Raw genomic sequence first — 27,836 nt, forward strand, 5'->3', positions numbered from 1 at the left:
TTCCTTCCTTCCTTCCTTCCTTCCTTCCTTCCTTCCTTCCTTCCTTCTTTCCTTCCTTCCTTCTTTCCTTCCTTCTTTCCTTCCTTCTTTATTTATTTATTTATTTATTTATTTATTTATTTATTTATTTATTTATTTATTTTTGCTGTATTTCCTCTAAACAGTGCTTAAACATGACAGTTAAGCCATGGGGCACAGTTCCAGGGGCTTGTTTCTGTCCTTTGAAAAATTATAGTTTCCTACCTCCTTTTTCCCCACTCCAGTCAATGGTTTCTAAACTTTGTGCTTCAGGAACTATAAAGAAAAGTCATTCAGTCAAGGACTGTTTATTTAGTGCCCTCCAGGGTGCCTAGAGCTGAACCAGAGAAAATTAATAGCATTAAACCCTGAAGCTTTGATGCTGGTTTTGAAATACAGAGCTGCTTGACACATATTTCCAAAGGGACATTTATTCCTCTTTTTAATGTGTATTAAGAGAGGAAAAATATTTGACCTGCTTATTAACGTGTCTTTAATGTCTAATGTGCTTTTTTGAAGTCAGATTTATCAAGGTATAAATCACATATTGTAAAATTTACCCTTCTAAGTGTACAGTTTGATGAATTTGATAAATATATATATTCATGTTACTACCACTGCAATCAAGATACAGAAACTATCTCATCACCCCTAAGTATTCATGCCCCTTCATCATTAACCCCTTTTCCTACAGCTAGCACTTGGTAACCACTGATCTAAATTCACTTCCTCTAGTTTCACCCATCCTGTAATATCATATAAATCAATCATACATTATGTAGCTTTTTCAGCCCAGCTTCTTTCACTTAGTGAAACACATTTGTGTGATTAATCCATTACGTGAATGCACAGTTTATTTCTTAACATTGCTGAGTAATATTTCATTGTATGGATATACCAGTTTGTTCACCATTTCAAGAACATTAGAATTGTCTCCAATTTTCGGTGATTATAGATAAAGCTATTTTAGCCACCTCAACTTTCTTGCAATATTGCATATGCTATACCTTCCCATTTTTTAAATGTCTGACCTATCTGTATCTATATTTAATACAAGTTGTTTTGCAGGAAGCACAGAATTGGGTCTGCTTTTTAAGTACAATACAATCATCTTTCTTTTAACTGGTATTTGTAGACCGTTTTCACTTAATATGATTGTTTATATATGTACTTTTATTTATTTATTTATTTTAATTTTTTTTAACGTTTATTTATTTTTGAGATAGAGAGAGACAGAGCATCAATGGGGGACGGTCAGAGAAAGGGAGACACAGAATCCGAAACAGGCTCCAGGCTCTGAGTTGTCAGCACAGAGCCCGACGCGGGGCTCGAACTCACGGACGGTGAGATCATGACCTGAGCCCAAGTCGGCCGCCCAACCGACTGAGCCACCCAGGCGCCACTATATATGTACTTTTAAATCAGCCATCTTGCTAGTGGTTTTTGATATATTTCTGTAGATTTTATAGTTATTTTCTTCCTTTCTGCCTTGTTTGTATTAATTGTTTATTTCTTATGATTGCATTGTTCTCCACTATTGTTTTGTCATACCTATTTTTTATTTTGAAATCCTTTACAGTATTTATATGTTTGATGTATCATAATCTATCTTCAAAAATCTTACAGTATTCACAGACAGTATGAACACCATAACAATATGTTCCCTTCCCCCCCTTTTAGCACTTGTGTTATTGTTATCATTTATTATACTCCTACATATTTTATAGAATTCACAATGTATTATGACAGTTTTTGGCTTTAGATACTTACCTTTTAAAGGAATTTTAAAATTAAAAGTGTGTTTTATATTTACCCTCTTTTTATCCTTCCCAATGCTTTGTGTAGCTCAAGATTTCCATCTTTTGCTAGAACAACTTCCTTTAACAGTCTTATAATGTATGTTTACGATTCATGAATTATTTGTGCTTTTATTTGTCTGAAAGATGTGTTTTATCACTGCCATTTTTCATCTCTTTACCAATGAGTTCAGTTATCTATTTACTGATAAATGATAATTGAACATGTCCTACACGCTGAGCCCTATGATTTTTATATACATATTTTATAAAAATATATAAAATACATATATAGATCATTACACACACACACACACACACACACACACACACACACACACACGCGTGCGCGCGCACAAGGAGCTTGGTGCTTAGTGATCCATACAAGCAGAGAAACAATTTCAAAGACATGTGATAAGTTCTATGATGAGGATAAGTACTTAGTATTACTTGAATACAGAGGAATGTTCCTAACTCAGTACTGGTATGAATGAAGGCCTTTTTTTTTTTTTCTGATATGAGAAAGTAACATACCAGTTGAAATCTATAGGTTGTGTCATAAGTTCAGTGAACAGTGATATTTAATAGTGAAAGATTATTTTTTATAATTAGGAAAAAGTTTAAAAAAGTTAGCATGTGCCATTTTCCAAAGGAACAGGGTTAGTTTTTCTTAATGAAATCAGGAGTTTTTGAACTGACTAGATTTTGGTTATCTCACTATATATTGCAGTAGATTTATAGAATGTACTGTTGGATTTCACTTTAAGCAAAACAGAGAAGTATCTGCCTTCCAAAATGAGTATTTATTTCTTAAGTGGCTTGGGGCTTTTAAATAGTTTATTCTCACCAATAAGATTTTTATGAAGACATCAGAACATGTTTATTACATAGATTGTATGGTGTATTTTTAATATTCTTTAGAACAAATGAAGGCATTTCAACACTGCTTGCTTCTCTTCAGCAAAGAACCAAGGTTTCCTTCTTTTCTCTTTTCCCTAAACGTCATCTACAAAATTGACAATTGTCAAGTCTTTGTGCATTTCTAATTAATAAACAGTTGAAAATCTGGTAAGCAGTGCCATTTGAAGTTTGAAACTAGCTATAAGAACTATTGTTATTTAGGGAAGTGGGAGGAGGAGAGGGAAGTAGAGGGAAAGGGACTCCTTTTTTTTTTTTTTTTTTTTTTTTGCCTAACACCAGTCTCTGCTCTCTCCAAGCTATTCGATCTTGTAAGTTGTAATTTAGAAAGAGCCCCAAGTTGGAAAAGTAGATGCAGACATCCAGGTGCCGTGCGGTTGTGTTGTGTCAGTCTTTGCATAAGCAACATTTCCTTACAGTTGCCGATACTGGATTCACGTCATGGTGCGACGTCATAGCTTTAGTGGCATACTTGATTTTTTTCTTACATTATGTGCATTTTGCTAAAAGTAAGTACTAGCCTCCAATATTTAGAAACCAGAGCCCAACATCACTTGATAATATCACAGAATAAAGGATACAGTTGTCAAATTGTTGTTCAAAATATTTAGGGCAACGGATGGAAAAAGAAGATGTGAGCTAGATATAAAATGGAATATTGCTCAGCCATAATAAAGAATAAGACCTTGCCATTTGCAACAACAAGGATGGACTTACAGGGTATTATGCTAAGTGATATAAGTCAGGTAGAGAAAGACAATACCATATGATTTCACTTACATGTGGAATCTAAGAAACAAAATAATTGAGTAACAGATAAACGAAAAGCAGCAACAGACTCATAAATACAGAGAACAAACTGATGGTTGCCAGAGGGGACAGGGGTGAGGGTTTGGGCAAAATGAGTGAAGAGGTGTAGGAGATGCAGGTTTCCAGCTAGGAGATGAATAAGTCAAAGGGATAAAAGGTACACATAGGGGATGTAGTCAACGGTATTACAATAGTGTATATGGTGACAGAGGGTAGCTACACTTGTGGTGAGCACCGCAGAACGTGTAGACTTTTTGAATCACTGTGTTGTACACCTGAAGCCAGTGTAACATTGTGTTAACTCTATTTCAATAGAAATCAGGTAAAATATTTAGGGCAGGCAGAATTTGGTTTAAATGTGGAGAGATGGTGCTGATAAATTTATAATCTGGAGGAAGGATTTGGAGAGAAGAAATGACACTGATGCTCAATTCCACTAGCCCGAGTTCACCATAGATGAAGCTTGGGGGATAATGTGCAGGGAGATATGCACATAATAGCGTCTTATTCCTCATAGCATTCCCTGGAGGCAACTCTGTGAGTCACATTTCATGAATGGGGTTATTTAGGCTTAGAAAATGTATATAATGTGTTAAAAATGTACTAGTAGAAGCAGAATTGAAATTTGCACTCATACTCACTCCAAACCCCACTTTTCTTTTCTATTCTCTTTTTTCTTTTCTTTTTCTGCCTGTTCTTTCCCTGCCCCCTTTCGTTTCCTTTCCTTTCCTTCCCTTTCCTTCCCTTTCCTTCCCTTTCCCTTTTCTTTTCCCTCCCTCTCCCCTTCCTTCCTTCCTTCCTTCCTTTCAGATATGGTTGACATACAATATTATATTAGTTTTAAGTGTACAATATAGTCATTTGACATGTATATACATCGCAAAATGCTTGCCAAGATAAGTGTAGTTACCCTATGTTATCATACAAATTCTTGTAATACTATTGACTGTTTTCCCTATGCTGTATTTTATATCCCTGTGGCTTGCTTATGTTATAACTAGAAGCTGGTACCTCTTGATCCCCCTCACCTATTTTTGCCCATCCCCCACCCCTCTGGCAACCACTCATTTGTTCTCTGTGTTTATGTCTGTTTAGTTGTGTTTGTTTATTTTTATTTCTTGTTTGTTCTGCCTTTTTAGATTCCACATATAAGTGAAATCACATGGTATATGCCTATCTCTTCTTGACTTACTTCACTTAACATAGTACCCTCTAGGTCCATCCATGTTGTCACAGATGGCACTATTTTATTCTTCTTATTCCATTGCATATATGTATGTATGTATTTGTGTACATACACATACCACATATTCTTTATCCATTTCTCTGTTGATAGGCAGTTAGGTTGCCTCCATATCTTGGCTAATGTATGTAATGCTGCAATGAACATAGGGCGTCTGTATTTTCTGAATTAGTCACATCCCATATTCTTATTAATAAAATAATTTAATTCCCTGGGTAAGTGTATACCTATTTGTATCTACAGCGTTAAGTACAGTGATGGGAACTTGGGACATAAAAATAAGGAAGACAAGTTTCCTACCTTTGAGTGATTTACAGCCACATAAAGAGAGCCATTAGGTAAATTGATAGTATAAGACAATTTTAGGTCTGTGATAGAAACATCAGCTACCCACTGAGTGCTCAAAGGGTGGAGTGATGAATTCTCCTGGGAAAAGCGGGCTAAGAACAGACCTTATGGTGGATATGATAACCAAGCTGAGCCATGGAACATGAACCTGTGTTCACCAGTCCAAAAACCAGACGATAGGGATGAGAAAGGTTATTCCAAGGAAAATGTGCAGCTTGAGTGAAGGCACAGAGGTGAGATTTTTACAGTGGATGCCTTACAACAGATTAATTTATTAAAATAACTTTGGTGCCCTGAGGAAATGGGACACACAGAGTTGATTTTGACACCTTGTAAAGCACAGCTTGGTGAAAACAAAACCAGCTGATGTACCCGGTGGGGTGATGTCTCCCTGACATTGTACTTTTGAGAGCAACATTTCATTGGGTAACTATAATTTTGGGTAAAGGTGAAAACTAGAGAGTAGATTTTCTTCTGAATCTTATAAAAACCTGAAAATGCTAGTTTGATCAGGGTAAAACATTGTTCACCTGGAATTAGTGGGCACCATAAGGACAGTTAGAGCTAAATGTTAAGATTTTCGTGTATGGTAGTAAAAAAGGTTATGCATAAAGCAGGTGACTTGCGATTTCCAAATAAAGTAAGTATTTTCAAAATTAAAATATTGTTGAGAAGGAACAAAACTTGATATGAAAAATTTCAGCAGGTAAGGGGCAGTTGAGAAAGAAGACTAAAATAAGATTGGCTGTTTGCTTCGGATAGTCATGCTCAAACTTGACTGTATATTAGAATCAACTGAGGAGTTGTTCAAAAAATCCAGATATGCAGATTGTGTCCCACACCAATGAAATCAGAATTTCTGGGGCTACTAACCAAAAATCAGTATTTTTAAAGATCCTGAAGCCATTGTTGTGTGCAGCAACATTTGGAAACCAGTGGCTTAGACTAATGTCTACTTCGTTTTCTTACCTTAGGTTAGCTTCATACAGCAAAACTTTGTAGTAAGAAAAAAAGAGAGAGAGAAGTCATTTTTCTTTTAAAAATTGCTTGTGAGTGCTGTTGTCTAAACCAGGAACTGAAATGCCTAATGGAATTTTGGAAGTATACAGAAAATCATCAAATTGCTTTTTCCCCCTTATATTGGAGAAATACCTGTGCTGCAGTTTCTACCATCATATACTTTAGAATAAGACATGACTGAAAACTCATTATTATGTGCTGAAAATCAGAGATGACAAGGAGGCATACAAAGTGCTGTTCTCTTCGTGCCTTTCCCAGATCACCTAAGCCACAAGAAAATATCCTTGTGAATTCCCACCTTTTCCTGGGGATTGCTGGGGACAAAGACCTTACCATTCATTTCATGAAAGAGGGAAGAGAGATACAATGGACTGAAGCTAGAATCTAGGTTTATTGATTTTCATGCCCTGTTGTCCCTGCAGTACCTGGTAGACCAAGCCAAAGCTGAAGGCTCACATGATTAAAGCTGGATGCCAGAAATGCTATTTTTAGGGTAAAAAGTGACAAGCTGAAAATTTTGCCTTGAAATCAATATATGTGCCCCAAAGGTATCATATTTCCAGTGAAAGTAGAAATTACATTAAGATCTTTGAGGGGAAAAGCCTTAAAATAGGGTTTAAGGAAGAACGATTATTCTTCCTGAGGATAATTCTAAGTACATTGTCTCAGTCAGTTTGAGCTGCTGTAACAAAGTGCCGTGGACCAGTTGGCTTATAAATAACAGAAATGTATTTTCCACAGTGCTAGGACCTGGGGGTCTGAGGTTAGGGTGCTTGCATGGCTGGATTCCGGTAGCAACCCTCTTCTGGGTTTACAGACTGCTAACTTCTCATTGTATCCTCGAATGGTAAAAAGAGAACGCTCTCTGGCCTCTTATTGCAAGAAAACTCTCATTCCTGAGGGCTCCACTCTCATGTCTTAATTACCTCCCAAAGGCCCACCTTCAAATAACACATTGGGGATTAGATTTCAAATACGAATTTGGGTGGGGGGACAGATATTTTAGTCCATAACATATATTCATTCACGTACAAACCAAGAAGTATTTATTGCACATCTGCAATGTACTTAACATTCAGTAGGCATCATGGTGCAAATCAACAGAAGACAGTTTCTTGTGTAAGGAGATTGTAAAATATTGGTGAGCTAGGACAGCACTTGCTATAAAATTATCATACATAATAATACAACGTGCAATTGTTTGGTGAAGCTAATTTGCGAAACCTGATCCTGTTCAATAATAGTGTGAGAGGAGTCACTTCTCCTTTACAACTTCCTTTTAATATTGTAGAAAAATATGTTAAGCTCATATTTCAGAAAATATGCATTAAAAGTCTGAGAAGGAGAAGATCAATATGAAACCTTTTAAGAAGATTTTACTTTGTCTAAATGAAAAGGAGGACTCCTTAAAGAAAAGACCAATAATATACCAGATATAAAACCCATTAAACTTCTTCTAAATTACTTTTCATTTTATAGCATTCACTGAATAGAGGAAAAACTTTGTGTATCATAGTGTCTTCTTAATGAAAAAAAAATTCTTCCATCAACTCTTCTCTGTCAGACTGTGAGTTCTTTATTGGAAACAGTGAAGGCCTTTCCTTTAAGATCAGGCAGACAAGGATGACCACTCTTAGCATTTCTATTAGAGTGCTAGAAGTCCTGGCCAGAAAAATTAGGCATGAAAAAGGAATAAAAGGCATCTGAATTGAAAAGGAAGAAGCAAAATAGTATCTGTTTGCAGATGACATGGTTTTATATATAGAAAACTTAGCAGGGGTACCTGGGTGGCTCAATGGGTTAAGTGTTGGACTTCAGCTCAGGTCATGATCTTGCAGTTGGTGGGTTCGAGCCCTTCATCGGGCTCTGTGCTAACAGTGCAGAACCTGCTTGGGGTTCTCTCTCTCTCTCTCCCTCTCTCTCTGCCCCTCTCCTGCTTGCACTTTGCTCATCTTTCAAAATCAATAGATTAAAAAAAAAAAAAGAAAGAAACCCCACCAATATACTGTTAGAACTAATCAATGAATTCAGTAAAGTCAACACACAAAAAATCATTGGTATCTCTATACACAAACAATGAACTTTTCAAAAAGGAAATGTAGTAAACAATTTCATTTAAAATAGCATAAAAAAGAGTAAAAAACTTAGGAATAAGCCTAAGATGGTGAAAGGCTGTATACTGACAACTGCAAAACATTAGAGGAAACACAAATGCATGAAAAGACATCCCATATTCATAGATTGGAAGACTTAATAATTGCTAAGATGTCCATACACTGAAATTGTTATACAGACTCAATGCTGTCCTGATCAAAATCCCAATGGCATTTTGTTTTCCTGAAATAGGAAAAAATCCTAAAATTCATATGGAAACATAAGAGACCCAGAATAGCCAAAGGGATTGTAAGAAAGAACAAAACTGGAAACATCATATTTCTTGGTTTCAAAATATATTAGAGAGCTGCAATAATTAAAATAGTGTAGCACTGCCATAAAGACAGACATTTAGGGGCGCCTGGGTGGCGCAGTCGGTTAAGCGTCCGACTTCAGCCAGGTCACGATCTCGCGGTCTGTGAGTTCGAGCCCCGCGTCAGGCTCTGGGCTGATGGCTCGGAGCCTGGAGACTGTTTCCGATTCTGTGTCTCCCTCTCTCTCTGCCCCTCCCCCGTTCATGCTCTGTCTCTCTCTGTCCCAAAAATAAAAATAAAATAAAATAAAAAAAAAGACAGACATTTAGACCAAAGAATAGAAAAGCAAGCCCAGAAATAAATCCATACATCTACAGTCAACTGATCTTTGACAGGGTAGCTAGAATACACAACGGGGAGAGGGTAGTCTTCAATAAAATGATGTTGGAATGAATGGATGCATTCACATGCTGCACGATAAAATTGTACCCTTATTTCACAGTATATGCAAAAGTTAACCCCAAGTGGATTAAAGACATAAAGGTAGTGCCTGAAACTGTAAAACTCCTGAAAGTAAACCTAGGGAAATGGTCTTGACATTGGTCTTGGCAGTTGTGTTTATAATTGGCAGGGAAATGCAAATCAAAAGGACAACGAGATACCACTTCACAACTGTTAGATGACTGTTCTCAAGAGACAGCAAGGGTTAGCAAGGGTGCAGAAAATGTGGAACCCTTCTACACTGCTAGTGGCAATGTAAAATGGTGCAGCTACTATGGAAGCCAACATGGAGATTGTTCAAAAAATTAAAACAAAATTACAGTATAATCCAGTAATCCAAAAGAGGTGAACTCAGGATCGCAGAGAGATAGCGACACTTCTGTCTTCATTACAGCATTATTCACAGTGACTCAGATGTGGAAATAGCCCAATTGTCTATCAACAGATGAACAGATAAAGGAAATGTGATACGTACATACAATGGAACATTATTCACTCTTCTAAAAGAGGAAACTCCTACCATTTCCAGCAATATGGATGAATCTGAAGGACATTGTGCTAAGTAAAATAAGCCACTGACAGATGGGCAAATACTACATGATTTCATTTATGAGATATCTAAAATACTCAAATTAACAGAAACAGAAAATGGAATGGTGGTTGCCAAGGGCTGGAGGAGGGAGAAAGGGGAATTGCTGTTCAGTGGACATAAAGTTTCAGTTGTGCAAACTGTGTAAGTCTAGAGATTTGCTGTACAATATAGTGCATAGAGTTTACAATATTGTACTGTATAATTGAATATATATATATTTTTACTGTATGGGCTGCTGAAGCGAGCACTGCACTTGAATATTTTTAAGATGGTCGATATCCTGCTGTGTTCCTACTACAAAAAACAAACAAAAAAACTAAAGATAACAACAACAACAAAAAGCATAAAAAGAAGCAAAGAAAACTTTTGGAGGTGATGGATATGTTTATTACCTTAATGTGGTGATAGTGGTATGTGTGTGTCCCAAGTCATCAGATTGTATGCATTAAACATGTGTATTTGGGGAGCACCTGGGTGGCTCAATAGGTTAAGTGTCCAACTCTTGAATTTGGCTCTGGTTATGATCTCATGGTTCATGAATTTGAGCCCCATGTCAGGCTCAATGCTGACAGCACAGAGCCTGCTTGGTATTCTCTCTTTTCTTCTCTCTCTGCCCCTTCTCCCCTCTCCCTCTGTCTCTGTCTCTCTCTCTCTCTTTCTCTAAATAAATAAGTAAACTATAAAATGTACACTTTCGTATATCAATTATAACTCAATGAAGCTGTTAAAATCATTGAGAAAAAAGATCATGCATCAAGACGAAGTTGCTTTTGGTCCACCCACTTTATTCTACATTCTAAATTTCTCTCTTCAAAAATCAGTTCCTGAGATCACTGACTGTGTGCTGTGAAGAAACTAAAGATTTAAATTCTTCATTCTGATATGGAAGTTGAAATCTTTTTGCTTAAAATTAATAAATTTTATCACTTGCATACTTTGACATTGTTTAGATATACCTTATTTTAAATTTACTTTAGTAAGTAATGAGTTGAAAATTAACCATCACATAAGGTGGTCATATTGATGTGAGTGAATTCTGCAACACAAGGAGGCATATATTTGCTAAAACAAACCTTTAAATGTACTTGTAAGATACCACCAAGTCTGAAATGGGGTAGCGTATTTTTTCTGTTACGAATGCAATTACTTTTTTGGCCTGTCTACTTGAGAAGAGCTTTAAGTGTATATTTTTAGTTCTGCATTTTTGTATTTCTTGGAATGTATAAACTCTGGGTTTTAAATGAAAAACGATGGTGCCCTGAGTTTTGTTAACCTTCCATAGTGGATCGCTGGCTTTCCTTTCTGCATTTGCGGTGGAAAGGCATAATACAGTGATACATGCCATTGGGTTTTTTAATTAAAATGGAAAATTAAGCTTGTAGTGAATTTAAGGGTTGAAGAAAGGTCCAGTATTCTCAAAGAAAATATAATGGTAGTGTAACTTCCTTTTATGGGGTACCTAATACAATTCCTAGATATGGACCAAAAATAGAGTATATTTCAGGTGTTAAAAATACCTATTCTACATGTTTATTTTAATATTGCTGAGTAGAATGCAACTGATATTTTTTGAATATTCTATGTCAGGAACCATATTATTTTCATTAACCACATAGAGAAAATAATTCAGAGTAGGTTAAAGTGATCAGTTTACAGAACAAAGGTTAGTTTGACTATAGAGTATAAGGTTTTTATTTATTTAATATTGTGATTACTTTATAATTATGTAATAAAAAATATAAAAATAATTTTAATATTTTATTTATTTCCTTTTATCTATTTTCAGTGTATATTTCTATAACTTCCACCATATCCAGATATTAAAATTTTCTGTTACCCCAAAAAAGTTCTTTCATGTCCATTTACAGGAAACTTCCTTCCAACTCTAGGTCCAGGTAACCACTGACTGCTTTCTGAATTTTCCAGAAGACCTAAGCTACAAGGAAATGTCTTCTCTTGTTTTTGCCTGTTCTTGAATTTAATATAAATAAAATTCCACAGCATGTATTCTTTGGTGCCTGACTTCTCTCTTAGCATAATGATTTAAGATTCCTTTGGAGAAATAAAGAAACTGATTCCATTTACAATTGCACCAAGAAGCATAAAATACCTAGGAATAAACCTAACCAAAGTTGTAAATGATTTTATGCTGAAAACTATAGAAAGCTTATCAACTAAATTGAGGAAGACACAAAGAAATGGAAAAACATTCCATTCTCATGGATTGGAAGAATAAATATTGTTAAAATGTCAATACTACCCAAAGCTATCTACACATTCAATGCAATCCCAATCAAAATTGCACCAGAATTCTTCTTGAAGCTAGAACAAGCAATCCTAAAATTTGTACAGAACCGCAAAAGACCCCGAATAGCCAAGGTAATTTTGAAGAAGACGACCAAAGCGGGAAATTTTGAAGAAGACCAAAGCAGGAGGCATCACAATCCCAGAGTTTAGCCTCTACTCCAAAGCTGTAATCAAGACAGTATGGTATTGGCACAAAAACAGACACATAGACCAGTGGAATAGAGAACCTAGAATTGGACCCACAAATGTGTGGCCAATTAATCTTGGACATAGCAAGAAAGAGTATCCAGTGGAAAAAGGCAGTCTCTTGAGCAAATGGTGCTGGGAGAACTGGACAGCAGCATGTAGAAGAATGAAACTAGACCACTTTCTTACATCGTACACAAAAATAAACTCAAAATGGATGAAAGACCTAAATGTGATACAGGAAACCATCAAAACCCTAGAGGAGAAAGCAGTCAACAACCTCTTTGACCTCAGCTGCAGCAATTTCTTACTTGTCACATCTCCAAAGGCAACGGAATTAAAAGCAAAAGTGAACTATTGGGACCTCATCAAGATAAAAAGGTTCTGCACTACAAAGAAAACAGTCAACAAAACTAAAAGGCACCGATGGAGTGGGAAAAGATATTTGTAAATGACATATTTGATAAAGGGCTGGTATCCAAAATCTATAAAGAACTCACCAAACTCCACACTCGAAAAATAAATAATCCAGTGAAGAAATGGGCAGAAGACGTGAATAGACACTTCTCTAAAGAAGACATCCGGATGGCTAACAGGCACATGAAAAGATGCTCAACGTCGCTCCTCATCAGGGAAATACAAATCAAAACCACACTCAGATATCAACTCACGCCAGTCAGAGTGGCTAAAATGAACAAATCAGGAGGCCATAGATGCTGGAGAGGATGTGGAGAAACGGGAACCCTCTTGCACTGTTGGTGAGAATGCAAACTGGTACAGCTGCTCTGGAAAACAGTGTGGAGGTTCCTCATAAAATTAAAAATAGAACTACCCTGTGACCCAGCAATTGCACTGATAGCAACTTATCCAAGGGATACAGGAGTGCTGGAGCATAGGGGCACTTGTACCCTAATGTTTATAGCAGCACTGTCAACAATAGCCAAATCATGGAAAGGGCCTAAATGTCCATCAACTGACAAATGGATAAAGAAGATGTGGTTTATATATACAATGGAATACTACTTGGCTTGAGAAAGCATGAAATCATGCTATTTGCAGCAATGTGGATGGAACTGGAGGGTATTATGCTAAGTGAAATAAGTCAGTCAGAGAAATACAGATACCATATGTTTTCACTCTTATCTGGATCCTGAGAAACTTAACAGAAGACCATGGGGGAGGGGAAGGGGAAAAAAAGTTACAGAGAGCAAAAGAGGCAAACCATAAGAGACTCTTAAACACTGAGAACAAACTGAGAGTTGATGAGGGGTGGCGGAGAGGGGAAAGTGAGTGATAAGCATTGAGGAGGGCACTTGTTGGGATGAGCACTGGGTGTTGTATAGAAGCCAATTTGACAATAAATCATATTAAATAAATAAAAATAAAGCTGAATCCATTAAAATTTGAAAAAAAAAGATTATTTTGTGTGTATCACATTAGTTCATTTTTATTGCTGAGTTATATTCCATTGAATGGCTATTATCACAGTTTCTTCCTCAGTTCGCCTGTCAGTGGCCATTAGATTGTTTACCAATTCTGGCTATAATGAGTAAAGCTGCTGTCAAAAGTTTTGCACAAATGTTTGTGTGCACATGCAGTTTTTAATCCTTTTGATTGAATACTTGGGAGGGGAATGGCTGGATGGTATGGGAAGTATAAGCTTAACTCTTGGGAAGGCTGCCAACCTTTTCCAAAGTGATTGTATTGTTTTACATTTCCAGCAGCAAGGCATGAAAGCAATAGCTCCTCTACATTCTCACCAAAATTTGGAAAGAGCCCTTTCATTTCTAACCAGTCAAGAGGATCTTATTTAATTTGTATTTCATATAATTTCCTAATCTAATGATATTGAGCATCATTTCATGTACTTACTCATCATTCGTCATTTGTATATCTATTCTTGTGAAATGTACATTCAAATTTTACCAAATTATATTGTGCTATTTCTCCTAATAACGAGTTGTAAGAGGTTTTAATATATTCTGGGTACAAGTTCTTTGTTAAATAAATGTCCCGAGAATACTGGGAATTATCCTCTAGGCGGTGAATTGTTTTTATTCTTGTTTTTCATTGTAGTAGTGGCTTTTAAACACCACAAGATTTTAATTTTGATGAGGCAGGATTTTTCAATATTTTAATAGTTGTGCTTTTTTTCTGTTCTAAGAAGTCATTGTCTAACCCAAATGTTTCTTCTATGTTTCTGAGACGGCGATCCATTTCAAGTGAAATTTTTTGTGTATAGGTTAAAGAAGTGTCAAGTTTCCCTTATTCTCCATACAGATATTTAATTTTTCCAGCATAGTTTGTTGAAAAGACTCTTCATTCTCCATTGATTTACCTTGGAATGTTTGTTGAAATTCAATTTTTTACCCACATGTAGGTCAACTTTCAGACTTTCTATTCCGTTCTATTGATCCTTCTCACTACCCTCATACCAAAAACACACACTCTTGATTTTTATATCTAGATTATTTACATTGGTTACTTACCATGGAAATGGAAATGTATTCCATTTTTTCTTATATTCCATTATACCCATTTCTAGGTTATTTACAGTACATTTCCTTAATTTATTTTTATTTTTATTTTTTAATTTTTTTTAACGTTTATTTATTTTTGAGACAGGGAGAGACAGCATGAACGGGGGAGGGTCAGAGAGAGAGAGGGAGACACAGAATCTGAAACAGGCTCCAGGCTCTGAGCTGTCAGCACAGAGCCCGACGCAGGGCTCGAACTCACGAACCACGAGATCATGACCTGAGCCAAAGTCAGATGCTTAACCGACTGAGCCACCCAGGTGCCCCTCCTCAATTTATTTTTAGAAACAATATCTTTTTTAACTTTTTATTTTAATTCCAGTTGGTTAACATACAGTGTTATATTAGTTTCAGCCGGATAGTATAGTGATTCAACACTTACACACATTATCCCATGCTCATCATGACAAGTACACTCCTTAATCCCCATCACCTTTTTAACCCCTCCCCCATCCCTTCCTCATTTCCTTAAAACTTAAAATTAGCTTTTTACATTCTCAGAAAAACCTGATAATAATTTGGGATTATACTGAATCCATATGTCAATTAAAGGAGAATTAGCATCTTAATATTATCAAGTTTTCTAATATATTTTAAATTTTGGATACTTTCGTAAAGTGTGTTTTTTATTTTATCTTCCAACCTCTGGTTGTTGTTATATTGAGATTCATTTAACTTTTGGATGCTGCTCTTGTACCCTACACCCTTGTAAAAATCACTTACTTGTCATAGTAGCTTTTTTGTAGATTTTGTTAGGGTTTCCAAATACATGATGATGTGAGCTACGAGTGAAGATATTTTAGAACTTTTTTTCAATCTTCATGCCTTTTATTTCTTTTTATTTCTTTAGTGCACTGTTTAGGATTTCCATTGCAATGTGTAATAGAGGTGTTGAGAATGAATATCCTTTGCCTTTTTCTGATCTTAAGGGGAAAACATTCAATTTTCACCATTGGTTTTTTTCATAGATATCCTTTATCAAATTGAGGAACTTTTCTTAATTTTTCATGTATTTAAAAAATATGTATTTATTCTGAGAGAGAGTGAGAGCATGTGTGTGCATATGAGCTGGGGAGGGGCAGAGAGAGTGGTGGGGAGAGAGAATCCTAGGCAGGCTCCATACTCTCAACACAGAGCCCAATGTGGGGCTGTCTCACCCCTGTGAGATCATGACCTGAGCAGAAATCAAGAGTCTGAAGCTTAACCAACTGAGCTGCCCTGATGCCCCAAAGAACTTTGTTTATATTATTAGTGTCTACTTCCTTTCTGTCCTATTCTAGGGAATACAATGTTTCTTGCCATTCCTAGTATCTATTCCTAGAATAAACACTTATCTGTAGTTTGCTCTCTTATATGTTTGTATATTTTTGATTTTAGGTTAATGTTGTTCTCCCAAAATGAATTGTGAGCTATTTTTTATACTCCAATATTTTCTGAGACTTTTAAAATTATTTCTTCCTTAAACAGTTGATAGAATTCACCAGGGAAGCCTGTGGATACTGTTATAATTGTACTCTGCGAATGTTGATATTTGTGTTCTCATTACCATTCAGTCCAATACATCTACTAATTTTCTTCCGTGACTACTTAGACTCGGTGCATTATTTAAAAGGTATGACTCAGTTTGCAAATATCTGAGCATTTTCTATATTTATAATTTCTACTTTAATTCATTTTGAATTTATTAGGGCATTTAAAGGCCTAACAAGTGGCCTATCTCCAGGACTATTCCATGTAAACCTGAAAAGAATGTATATTATATACATTCTGCTGTGGTATGGTGGGGTGTTTTATCAATGTCAGCCAGATCAAGTTTTTTTGTTTGTTTTGTATTTGATTTCATCTGCAGAGTTAGTTGTATATCTTTTTGAAAAAAAAAAAACATTTTAGTGGTGTTATTAGGACTTATAATATGAATCTTTAACTTACCACACTCTACTTTCAAACAGTATTATACCACTGCACATATAATTTTAGAAGCTTATAGTAACATAGTCTCAGTTTTTCCATTATTTATTTGAGTTTTGCAGTATTAGTTTTATCTCTACATAAGCACATTGTGAGGTTCTTTGTTTGTTTGTTTTTGCTTTGCCAATGATCTTCTAAAGATATTTTAAAATGAGGATTTTTTTCGTAATATCCACATATATTCTCATCATCTTGTTTCTTTCCAGTCCTTTGTGTAGAATGAAGTACTCTATGGCATCAACTTTTCTCCTCACAGAGAACTTTAGTATCAGGTACCCCTTCCATTCCCCATTGATCCCTCTTTTATTTATTTCCAAACTGCCATTGAGTATGAAACAATTTGAATTGTTATTTGGTAGATGAAATTATGTGGGAGTACTGACACGTATCTACATTCATTTAATAGTAGCTTACTAGTTTTCTGAATGCCAAGGCTTTTTATATATATATGTTTCGGTTTATAACTTGAGAACATACTGAAAGGCAAGTTGTGTTATCCTGTGGTTGTGATTCTAGATATCCATTTACGATATGGTGTAAAATATTACATGAAATCTTTCTGGGGAAAATAAACCTTTATTGAATGTACCTTGAGAGGGTTGGAAAGACTTAAAGAACAGACTTTAAAAAAAATTCTGAGGGCCGCCTGGGTGGCTCATTTGGTTAAGCGTCCAACTTCAGCTCAGGTCATGATCTTGCGGTCCGTGGGTTCGAGCCCTGCGTCGGGCTCTGTGCTGATGGCTCAGAGCCTAGAGCTTGTTTCAGATTCTGTGTCTCCTTCTTTCTCTGACCCTCCCCTGTTCATGCTCTCTCTCTGTCTCAAAATAAATAAATTTTAAAAATAATTTTAAAAAAATCTCGGAGATAAGTATGTTGAAGAGATATGTTTCTTCCATTTTGATATCTAGTAATGCTCAGGTCATTTTTTTTTTGTGATGCAGATTTGAATTTAATTAGTAAGGTTGTCAATTTATGAAATAATCTCAGTATTGGTTTTAATTTCTCTTTTCCTGTTTGTGTCCTTTGGTTTTCACTTAGGAAAAATCATAAGAGAGCCTCAGTTCTCAATAGGAACATATTGATACACAATTGCTTCATATTGAAATAATCATTTTTGATGAATTTGTGGTAACTTTCTATGGGAGAGAAAATATAAGGACTATAAGCCTTATATAGTAGATAGAGATTTAATGACAGCAAAAAAAAAAAAAAAACATGTCTGAGAATTCCTGAGCTGGTCTTTAAATAACCTCAGTTTATTTTATTTGTTTAGTAATAAAGAACTGTTAAGAAAAAAAAAAAGAAAGAAAGAAAAAGGTAGTTTATGTTATCTTTCTAAATTTCAGTATTTTAATAAATAGATGATACTGACTTTTAGAGACATATAAATGGGAGGTCAGGAGGCTAAATAATTTGCCTAATAAATGGAAGCATGCATATTCGAATTCACTTCTTTCCTTTCCATGCATAGCACAGTAATAAACATTTATCATTTAATATTCAGTTTTTCCGTTGAATTTTTCTCTTCCTTTCTGTTTTACTCCGTCTCTCTATGTGTCTGTCTCCCTTTCCCTGTTTCCTCTCTCTTTGTTTCCATGCACTGATAGTAACGGTCGATGAGCAGAATCAATGATTTATCAGCTTGAAAACTCTGGAATCTTCCTTCCTTCCTTTCCATCTCACTCATCCCGCGACCGTTTTGTTAGGAAATCCCAGTAGCTCTTACTTCACAATATCTTATGTTCTAACTATTTGTCTCCTCTTCTACAACAGTTCTCTCACTGGTCTGAGCCCCCATTGGTCTTTCCCCAGGTCACTGCAACAGCCTCTTGCTCGTCCCTGCTTCAGCATCCTACTTTCAAGATAGTCACTGGGAAACGTCAGATAGGTCATGTCAGTATTACTGGTTCCTGTTGTATCAGAGTAAAAGCCACGTTCCTTACAAAGGCCCCAGTGCCCTTTGTCCTATCTGACTCACTTCTCTAGCTTCATCTCTAGCCTCTTCTCGTTTATTGTCTCCAGGCTTAAGGACCCTCTTTATCTTCCTAGAGCCTGTTAGCTTTACTTTTGCCTCAGACATCTATACTAGCTGTTACTTCTCCTTGGTATGTTCTTCTCCCAGTTATCTGTAGGGATATTGACCTCACCCCTTGTAGAGTTTACTTAAATGTCTTTTTTCAACTAGGCCTACCCTGGCCACTGTATTTAAAATTGCATTCCATCTTGCCAACATTCCCTGTCCTGTTTCATTTCCATAGTACGTATGGCTTTCTAATATACTATATAATTTAATTTTTGACTCTTTTTTTTAAATCCCTCTATGCCCCCCTCATGACAGAATACATAACCTCCAAAAGGGGAGAGAACTTTTTCCATTGTGGAGTGATCTCTCCACTATTGAGGAAAGACTTGGACACAACACATACTCAAGTGATAAATGGACAAAGAAGCACTGTAGTGGCAAAGGCTGTGGAGCTTGGCGTTGCTAAGGGGACCGTGTGGAATGGAGGATGGGGACAGGGACAGGGCAGAGTGGGAATATCAAGGTTTAGGTTTCTGTTTTTACTTTTTTTAATTGAAAACTAATTGGCATACCCTATTGTATTAGTTGTAGGCATACAGCATAGTGATTCAGCATTTATATACATTATGAGTTGGTCACTACAATAAGGCTGGCTATCATTTGTCACCCTACACAGTTGTTACGATGTTGTTGATTGTATTTCCTATGCTGGGAAAGGCTTAGGTTGAAATCCTGAAATGGGTGGTGTCGTTCCAAAACATGTCTGTGTAACTTAGGTCAGAGGGAATGAGACTATTGCTGCTGGAATGCGTAGGTTCTCACAGGTCCACAAAATCATCGCGATTTGGAGAGGTGACTTCCTGTTTAGATGATGAGTTAAATATTAGGTCTACAAGGAGTACTAAGTTGTTTCTGACCTTTATCGAACCAGCAGAAGGAAGGAGTGAAATCCTGAAAAATCTGTTTAGCTTGGATTATGTCTGGCAACACATCTTATTTCCTGGAAGTTGTACTCCAAAAAAAAAAGAAGAAGAGGAAGAGGGAGAAGGAGAAGAAAGGAGGAGGAGGAGGAGGAGGAGGAGGAGGAGGAGGAGGAGACCACACTTTCTTTTTAGGATCCAGGAAGAAGTATTTTGTAACTTTAGTACTTTTGAGTGATAAGGTCATTGGAACACCCGCGCTCTTCTGACAACCTAATAGATTTTGTCCAGGGTGAAAGTCATATAAAAATAAAAACAATTTATTCCTACTATCACAAGATGAAGTTTAAGAGAATCATCTGGGGTCAAGAGGTCAAGACTGTGTTCTGGAGGCAAATTGATACTACTTTATGTTCCTGAGGGATAGCTATTCAAGTAAGCAAAAATATCAGCTAGAGAATAAACCACAGGAAGAAAAGCCTGGTAAGTTTCATTTTCTAATTCAAAATATGCCCTTTTAGAAAAGAAGTGTTTAGTGAAAATATATTCAGTTGAATTGGCTCAAAAATGACCACTTTATTTTAAAAAAAAATTTTTTTTTCAACATTTATTTATTTTTGGGACAGACAGAGACAGAGCATGAACGGGGGAGGGGCAGAGAGAGAGGGAGACACAGAATCGGAAACAGGCTCCAGGCTCTGAGCCATCAGCCCAGAGCCTGACGCGGGGCTCGAACTCACGGACCGCGAGATCGTGACCTGGCTGAAGTCGGACGCTTAACCGACTGCGCCACCCAGGCGCCCCAAAAATGACCACTTTAAACCATGGCCCTTAAACCTCCTACAAATACCATTTTTTCCCCCTTATTGAAGCTGGTACTAAACCTGTCTTCAACAATGAAAAACTGAGAGACTCTCTTTGTAATTAAAATGCCCTCAGAAAAATGTAGTGCAAGTTACTCAAATTGCATTTTCTGTTGCCTTTATTATAAGTCATTTACAAAGCTGACAAAACATTGATCTCATTTACTATGAACAGTGGCAACATTTAGATGCTTATTATTTCAGTAATTTGCATATATTAGTAGGAATCAATTTTTGAACTTACAAATGGAAAATATTTTCTCCTTTACCTTAACTTCTAATTTTCCACAACCTAAGACAACTCAGAAGTGAAATAGCCCCACCATTCCTTCTTAATTTGATAGCATTTCCAAGACATAAATGTATAAAATTCTTTCAACCTGTTTTGCTTGACTATGCACATTTTTTTTCAACTGTAGCTTTTGAACTTCCACATGTACTTGTTCCTAAAGTTGATCTTAAAATTGTCTGAAAAGCAACCCTGCTCAAAATAATTCTTCTCACATTTTACAGCAGATAATGTATATCCTTAATCTAACTCTCCCAAGTCCTACCAATGGACACTGCCCTGGTGTTTTAAAATCTAAAGAATGCCAAAATAAGGAAATACTTTTTTAAACCTATTCTTTACTGTCATATATATTTCTGCAAAGTGTGAAGTCTGGCTTTAAACACAGGGTTTTGGAGGGGCACCTGGGGGGGCTCAGTCGGTTAGGCATTTGACTTCGGCTCAGGTCATGATCTCAAGGTTCCTGGGTTTGAGCCCTGCATTGGGCTCTGTGATGACAGCTCGGAGCCTGGAGCCTATTTGGGAGTCTGTGTTTCCCTCTCTCTCTGCCATTCTCTCACTCACTCGGTCCGTCTCTCCGAAATAAATAAATGTTAAAAATACAGGGTTTTGGAACATGTAGGGTATGTCTGAATTCAGATTTATGGTAGAGTGGGAGTGACAGAGGTCATGATAATTTTCAGTTAGCAGCTCTGCCTTTTTCATTCCTTGATAGAAATGTCAAACAATGCCTAGCTTTGGAGCAAAACAAGATGATGGTAAGAAGTGGTAAATGCTTTTGTAGCAACATAGATGGAACTGGAGAGTGTTATGCTAAGTGAAATAAGTCATACAGAGAAGCACAGATTCCATATGTTTTCACTCCTATGTGGATCCTGAGAAACTTAACAGAAGACCGTGGGGGAGGGGAAGGAAAAAAAAATGGTTAGAGAGAGCAGGAGCCAAAACATAAGAGACTCCTGAAAACTGAGAACAAACTGAGGGTTTATGGGGGGTGGGAGGGAGAGGTGAGTGGGTGATGGGTATCGAGGAGGGCACTTGTTGGGATGAGCACTGAGTGTTGTATGGAAACCAATTTGACAATAAATTTCATAATTAAAAAATAAATAAACAAATAAAACACAGCTCAGGGGAAAAAAAAGTGGTAAATGCTAAAAACATCCCTTTACATGTATTTAAATATAACTAATCCTTACATGTTCTCAGTATTCATTCCTAAACATTCATTCACATATTGGTGATACTAACTCTTTCAAATATAACTGGAATCATTTTGGAAATAACAAATTTTTCATAGCCCATAGGTTAACACAGGAAGGCAACCTTTTTTTGTAATTTCTTTGGGAATCTGTGTGTGTTATAAGGTAGCTAAGAAATATTTTGTTAATCATGTGATAAAATATTGATGCAAATTTAATCAGTTATATTATCTCATTAATTATTTAGTATTTTCTAATTCCTGTTAACAAAACTCAAAATTTATGCTAGCTGCCAGACTACTTGGTTTTTAGTTACACATATCTTTCTCTTTCATTAAATAAAGAAGCAACATTTCTTTATGAGATATGAAAACAAATGCATTTAGTTTTGGTTTTTGTTCTTGGTTCTCATTTAAGTTATCCCCAAGGGTAAGTAACAGTTCCAAACACACATGCAGTGACATCTCATTATGATATTAGTTTGTATTTCTATTATAAGTAATACTTTTGAACAACATTCTCTATGTTTTTTTGTTGTTTTGTTGTGTTTTTTTTGTGTGTTTTGTTTTTTGTTTTTTTTTTTTTTGGTTATTTGGATATCCTCTTTTACAAAGTGCTTATTCAGTATCTTTCCTATTTTTCAATTGAGTTTTTTTATTGGTTTGTAGAAATGCTTTATATATTCTGGATATAAGTTCTTGATTAGATATCTGTAGTGAATATTTTTTCCAAACTGTACCTTACCGTTTCACTCTCTTAACAGAATTTTTACTAAATTAAAATACTAAATTTTTACTAAGGTCCAATTCTTTTTTTTTCTTTTCCGTTAGTGTTTTTTAGTATCCTCTCAAAGATAGATTTGCATTACCTAAAGTAAAGGTAATACAGAGAATATGTATTATTTTCACTTTCACATTTAGGTCTGGGATCCATTGTGAACTAATTTTATACACGGTCTGAGAAAGGAGTCAGGGTTTTTTTTCTTTGATTTTTCCATTGTCTCATATCATTTATTGAAAGTACCATCCTTTGCCAAGTGAAATTTGCTTGTTCCTTTTCTGTTACTCAAGTGGCTGTGCATATGTGAGTCTGCTGCTGACCTTCCTCTTCCGCACCAGTATTGGAAAAATACTGAACGATGAAAAAGTAGGTTTGACTAAAATGTACATCACTTACCTTTAGACTTTTATTCATGCCGCAAACAGAATGTTAAAGTTTTATTTTCCTGGATTTAGTCAAAGAAGACTCATCAGTAATATTTTCCAAATCTAGCTTTGTGCTTATCTCATTTTTGATTTTGGCTCTTACTTGAGATAAATGAAAGTAACTTGTCTGATGGATATAAACTGGATCAGTCGATACGGATATACTTCCCAAATATTTAAACTTAAAATAATGTTGTGAGTTTTACTGTACAGGCTTTCAGTTTTCCAATATTTTTTTTTCAATTACTCTAATGTTCTGGGAAAAAACACTAAAGACACACATAAAAGCATGTATATGGGGCTCACATTTTTTCTTTTGCCTCAGTCTCCAGTATGTCATGGCACCACATTTTTGAATTCTTTCTTTCTTAATTTTTTTTTTATTAGATTCATCACAAGATACTTTTTGCGTTACTCATGATTTAAAAAAATCTTTGTGTTAAAACATGCTTATCTTGATTTGGCATCCCCTTCAATTTTGCATCTGAGGCAATGCCTATCCAGGCTCCGACTTTAACGTTGTACTTTTCCTTTCTTGAAGTTCATTGTGACTTTTTTTTTTTTTCAGATCCTCCATATCGCTAACAGTTTTAAATAAACTTCTTGTTATAGAGTACTTTTAGATTTACAAAAAATTTGTGAAGATCGTACAGAGAGTTCCCATACACTCCATTCCCAGGTTCCCTGCCACTAATACTTCTGTGACTATGGCACATTGTCATAATCAATAAACCAGTATTGATAGCTTATTTATGCTGGATGTCCATACTTTATTAAGGTGTCCCTGCTTTTTACCTAACCACTTTTATCTGGCCCAGGATTCCATCCAGGTTATCACATTACATTTAGCTGTCTTCTGTCAAGCTCCTCTTGACTGTGGCAGTTTCTCAGACATCCCTTATTTTTGGTGAGTGACATTGTTTAGTCAAGTTTACAGACTGTCCTTCAGTTGATGTTTGATGTTTTTCTCACAGCTAGAGTAGGGTTTTTGGAAGGACGGCCAATAGGGACAAGTGCCATTTTTAACGCACACTATTAAGAGCACATGCTATTAACCTGCCATATTAGTGCTGTTGTTAACCTCAGTCACCTGGCTGAGGTAATGTCTGTCAGATTTCTCCCCTGCAAAGTCCCTTGTTTTGCCTTGTTTTTACATTGTACTCTTGGGAAGGGAATTACTATATGGAGCCCACATTTCAGGAAGAAATGGAGAATTGTGCTCTTGCCCTTGAAAATAGAGTTATTTACATAAATTATTGGGAATTCTGAACAGAAGTCTTGCCTTTAGTGTCCTGTTTATTTATGGAATCACTTACTTATATAAGTACGGACTCATGGGTATTTATTTTATACTTTGGGTTATAATCCATTACTACTTATTTATTTTGTTGCTCAAATTGTTTTAGCTTTAACCAATGGGAACTCTTGAAGTTAGCTCTTGTGTCGCGACATTTCCTATCATCGTGGGGTTCTGCTTTGTTTTGTTGGTAATATTCTTACCTTCTAGCACTACAAGATGCCCCATGTTTGTGTATTCCTTGCCTGAACTCTAGTGTCAGACATTTCTCCAAAGAGTTCTGTTTCCTCTTAAAGAAAAAAATTATTAGAAACAAAGATGTAGGCATTAAATGTTTTTGCCACTACTGGAGTGCCATTGCTTTTAGGGCTCTCAGATGACAGAGCACTGAAATTTATGTGTGTGTATTAGCTCGTGTATGTACACAAATATATCAGTATTTCTGTATGCATCCATCTGAATGTACGTTAAGCTAACCATGAGTTACTATTGAGTTGTCTCACTCTGGCCATTTGCCACATGGATGTTCTGGCCTCCCCCTTTTGCTTATGTATAAATTTGCGCTCCAGCAGTGAGAAATCTGGCTCTCGTCATCCCCCATTCATATACCAAGTCATATAGTTCCAGCATACATCCATGACAGTTTCAAAGTTTTTAACCTCTGCTCCCATTACAATTTTATGGGCTACAGTAGAGTGCTTGTATACAGTCTCCTTTACCTTTAGTCTTAGTCTCAGCTCATTTTGTAATTTACTTTCGTCAGAATCTTTTTCCTATGCCCTATCAGTTAGGTTATTCTATACCAGCGTCGGGGACCCCTTACCTCCTAAATACATTTCAAATTTTTTCCTATGTTAAATTTCATTCTTCTCGTTGTGAATTTTTAAGGGTTTTCACAGATACAAGGTGTCATGGGTTCACTGTTACTGTCTCACACAGAATAGTTTCACCAGCCTAAACATCCACCGTGGTTCACATTTTCATCTTTCTCTCCATCTCCCTAAACACCTGCAACCACGGATCTTATTGCTGTCTCTTTGGTTTTTCCCTGTCCAGAATGTCATACGCTTGGAATCAGGCAGTATGCAACACGTGTGCTATATTTCAGTCTGGGTCTGGTGCTCGCTCCATCTCCTTGGGGAAATTTTTTTCCTCTGCTTTTGCCATAGTTTGTAATTTTTCTCTTGGAAGGCAGATATGTTATATTAGATAATAGGTAAATAGGCCTTTGGTTTGGGGATTTGTGTTAATATGGCTAAGAGTAGGGCTATGATTAATATTTGTTGTAGTTATAGGTTCCAGAGACCTTGATTCCCGTAGTGTCCTTGTTCTATCTCCCCTCTTGACTTTGGGTTCTCTTATGTATTCCCCATCAGAGAGTCTGGGTCTTACAGGCTGTTCAGGTATAATCCAATGTCATTGTACCGGGGGCCCTGTTGAGGTGGTGATAAGGTGTGTTTGCAGGGGAGAAGCAATGTACCATCTTCCATTCAAGTTTCAATCTTTTGATGGGCCTGTGTCTTGAGATTCTGATCTTCACAATCGTTTCCTCAGTGCCATAACTCCCCCTCCATTTCCTGCCCTGAATTTTACCCTACTCATTTACTTGACTTCAGTGTTCCCAGTCTATATCCTTGAAGCTCCGATCTGTGTTGATTAGGTTTCCCACTTAGTCCCTGAAGATGCAACTGGAAGACTGGAGAAAGGCTGGAGTGGAGAAAAATTCCCTTCCACTCCCCGACCTGGAGTAAAATTTTGGAGTTGTGCTCTGACAAAGTTCTTACTTTTGGAGAGAAAGCTTTTGTTATAGAGAAGGCTTTAGATGTATTTCACAGTATTTCTCCCCGACCTCCTTCAATAGGAGCCATAGGAGATCTTTCTGTAATCTTCTCAATGAGATTTGGTGAGGTCCTTGGAGAGAAGCCCACAAAAATGTGGGGTGCCCTAGGATTACTCCCATGAAGTTTCTGAGCCTTTTATTAGTGCTCATTCAGCCTCCAGCAATTCATCAAATTGCTATTTAAAGTTTCCCACAAGTTTATAGCTCCAGCAGCTTCTTCTTTACCTATGTAGATCTCAGATGTTTTGTCTCTGGATGTACCTGCCTCTTTAGGTTTCGGGGTGGTGTTTTGTTTTGGGACTTCACTTCTCTGATGTATGCCAGACAGATCATTGATTTTCAACATGTCCCATTTTTTTTTTTCTCATTTTAAGAGTGAGAGTCAATTTCCAAGCTTTATCCATGTTGTATCAGAAATCAGAAGTCCTCTCAATGTACATTTTTGGACTTACAGAAAATAGCTATAACTGCTGTAACATTGTTGTCTGCTAATTCTAACATCTGTGTCCATTATGGATTGGTGTCAGTTGATTAATTTTCCTCTTCATTATGGGGTATATTTTGATTATTTGCAAGCTTCATAATTTTTTTATTGGAGGCCAGATGTTGTGAATCTTATCGATTTTTTTTTTTTCTGGGTATTTGTGTAGTCCTATAAATATTCTCAAGTCTTATTTAGGGATGCAGCTGAGTTACTTGTAAATAGTTTGATCCCTTTGGGTCTTGGTTTTTGGGTGTTTCAGTGTCTATTCTAGACCTAATTATTACCCACTACTGAAGCATAGACACTTCTGTGTATTCTCCCCAATGTGAACTGAATCTTGAGGTTTTCCAGTCTGCCTTGCAGCGATGAGCACTATTCCTAGATTTATGTTAATGTGTATTTCCTTTAATCCTTTCATGTGATTATTTTCCTGACCTATCTAGTTTCCTCATGCACATGACGATCCTTTGAAGATCCCTAGGACTCTGTGTGCACCATTCTCTTCTCTGATTCTTTCCTAAGAGCTGTAACTGCCTTGGTCTTCTGGACTCTCAAGTCCTCTAATCAGGGGGTTTGCTGACCTCCTCATGGGTTTCCTCTCCTTGTGCAACATCCCGAACATTCTCTCAAGACAGTAGCTGGGGCAATAATAGGGCTAACTTCATTTGTTTCCTGTTTCTGCGGGATCCCTGTCTTTGGTTTCCTAATGACCACCATCTCGAAAAGCATTATTTCATGTATTTTGTCTGTTTTTTTTTGGTTGACAGGGGAGTAATTCTTCTCTCTGTTTATCCACCTTGGCCAGAAGTGCAGTATATCTGTAGTCTAGCTGTTGATTTTTTGAAATGTGGCTAGTGCAAACTGAAGTGTGATGTTTTTGTAAAATACATGCTTGGTTCTGAAGGTTAGGACCAAAGAATGATGTAAACTATCTAATATGTATTTTTATAGTGATTACATTTTGAAATAACCGTTTTGGGTTAAATAATACATGTTGTTAAAATTTATTTCACATTATTCTATTAATAATACAGTAAAAGCAGGAAGTGGAAAGAACTTTGGTT

The sequence above is a fragment of the Herpailurus yagouaroundi genome, unplaced genomic scaffold (genome assembly GCF_014898765.1).
Source record: "Herpailurus yagouaroundi ecotype Mexico unplaced genomic scaffold, PumYag 100, whole genome shotgun sequence".
Lineage (NCBI taxonomy): Eukaryota > Metazoa > Chordata > Mammalia > Carnivora > Felidae > Herpailurus > Herpailurus yagouaroundi.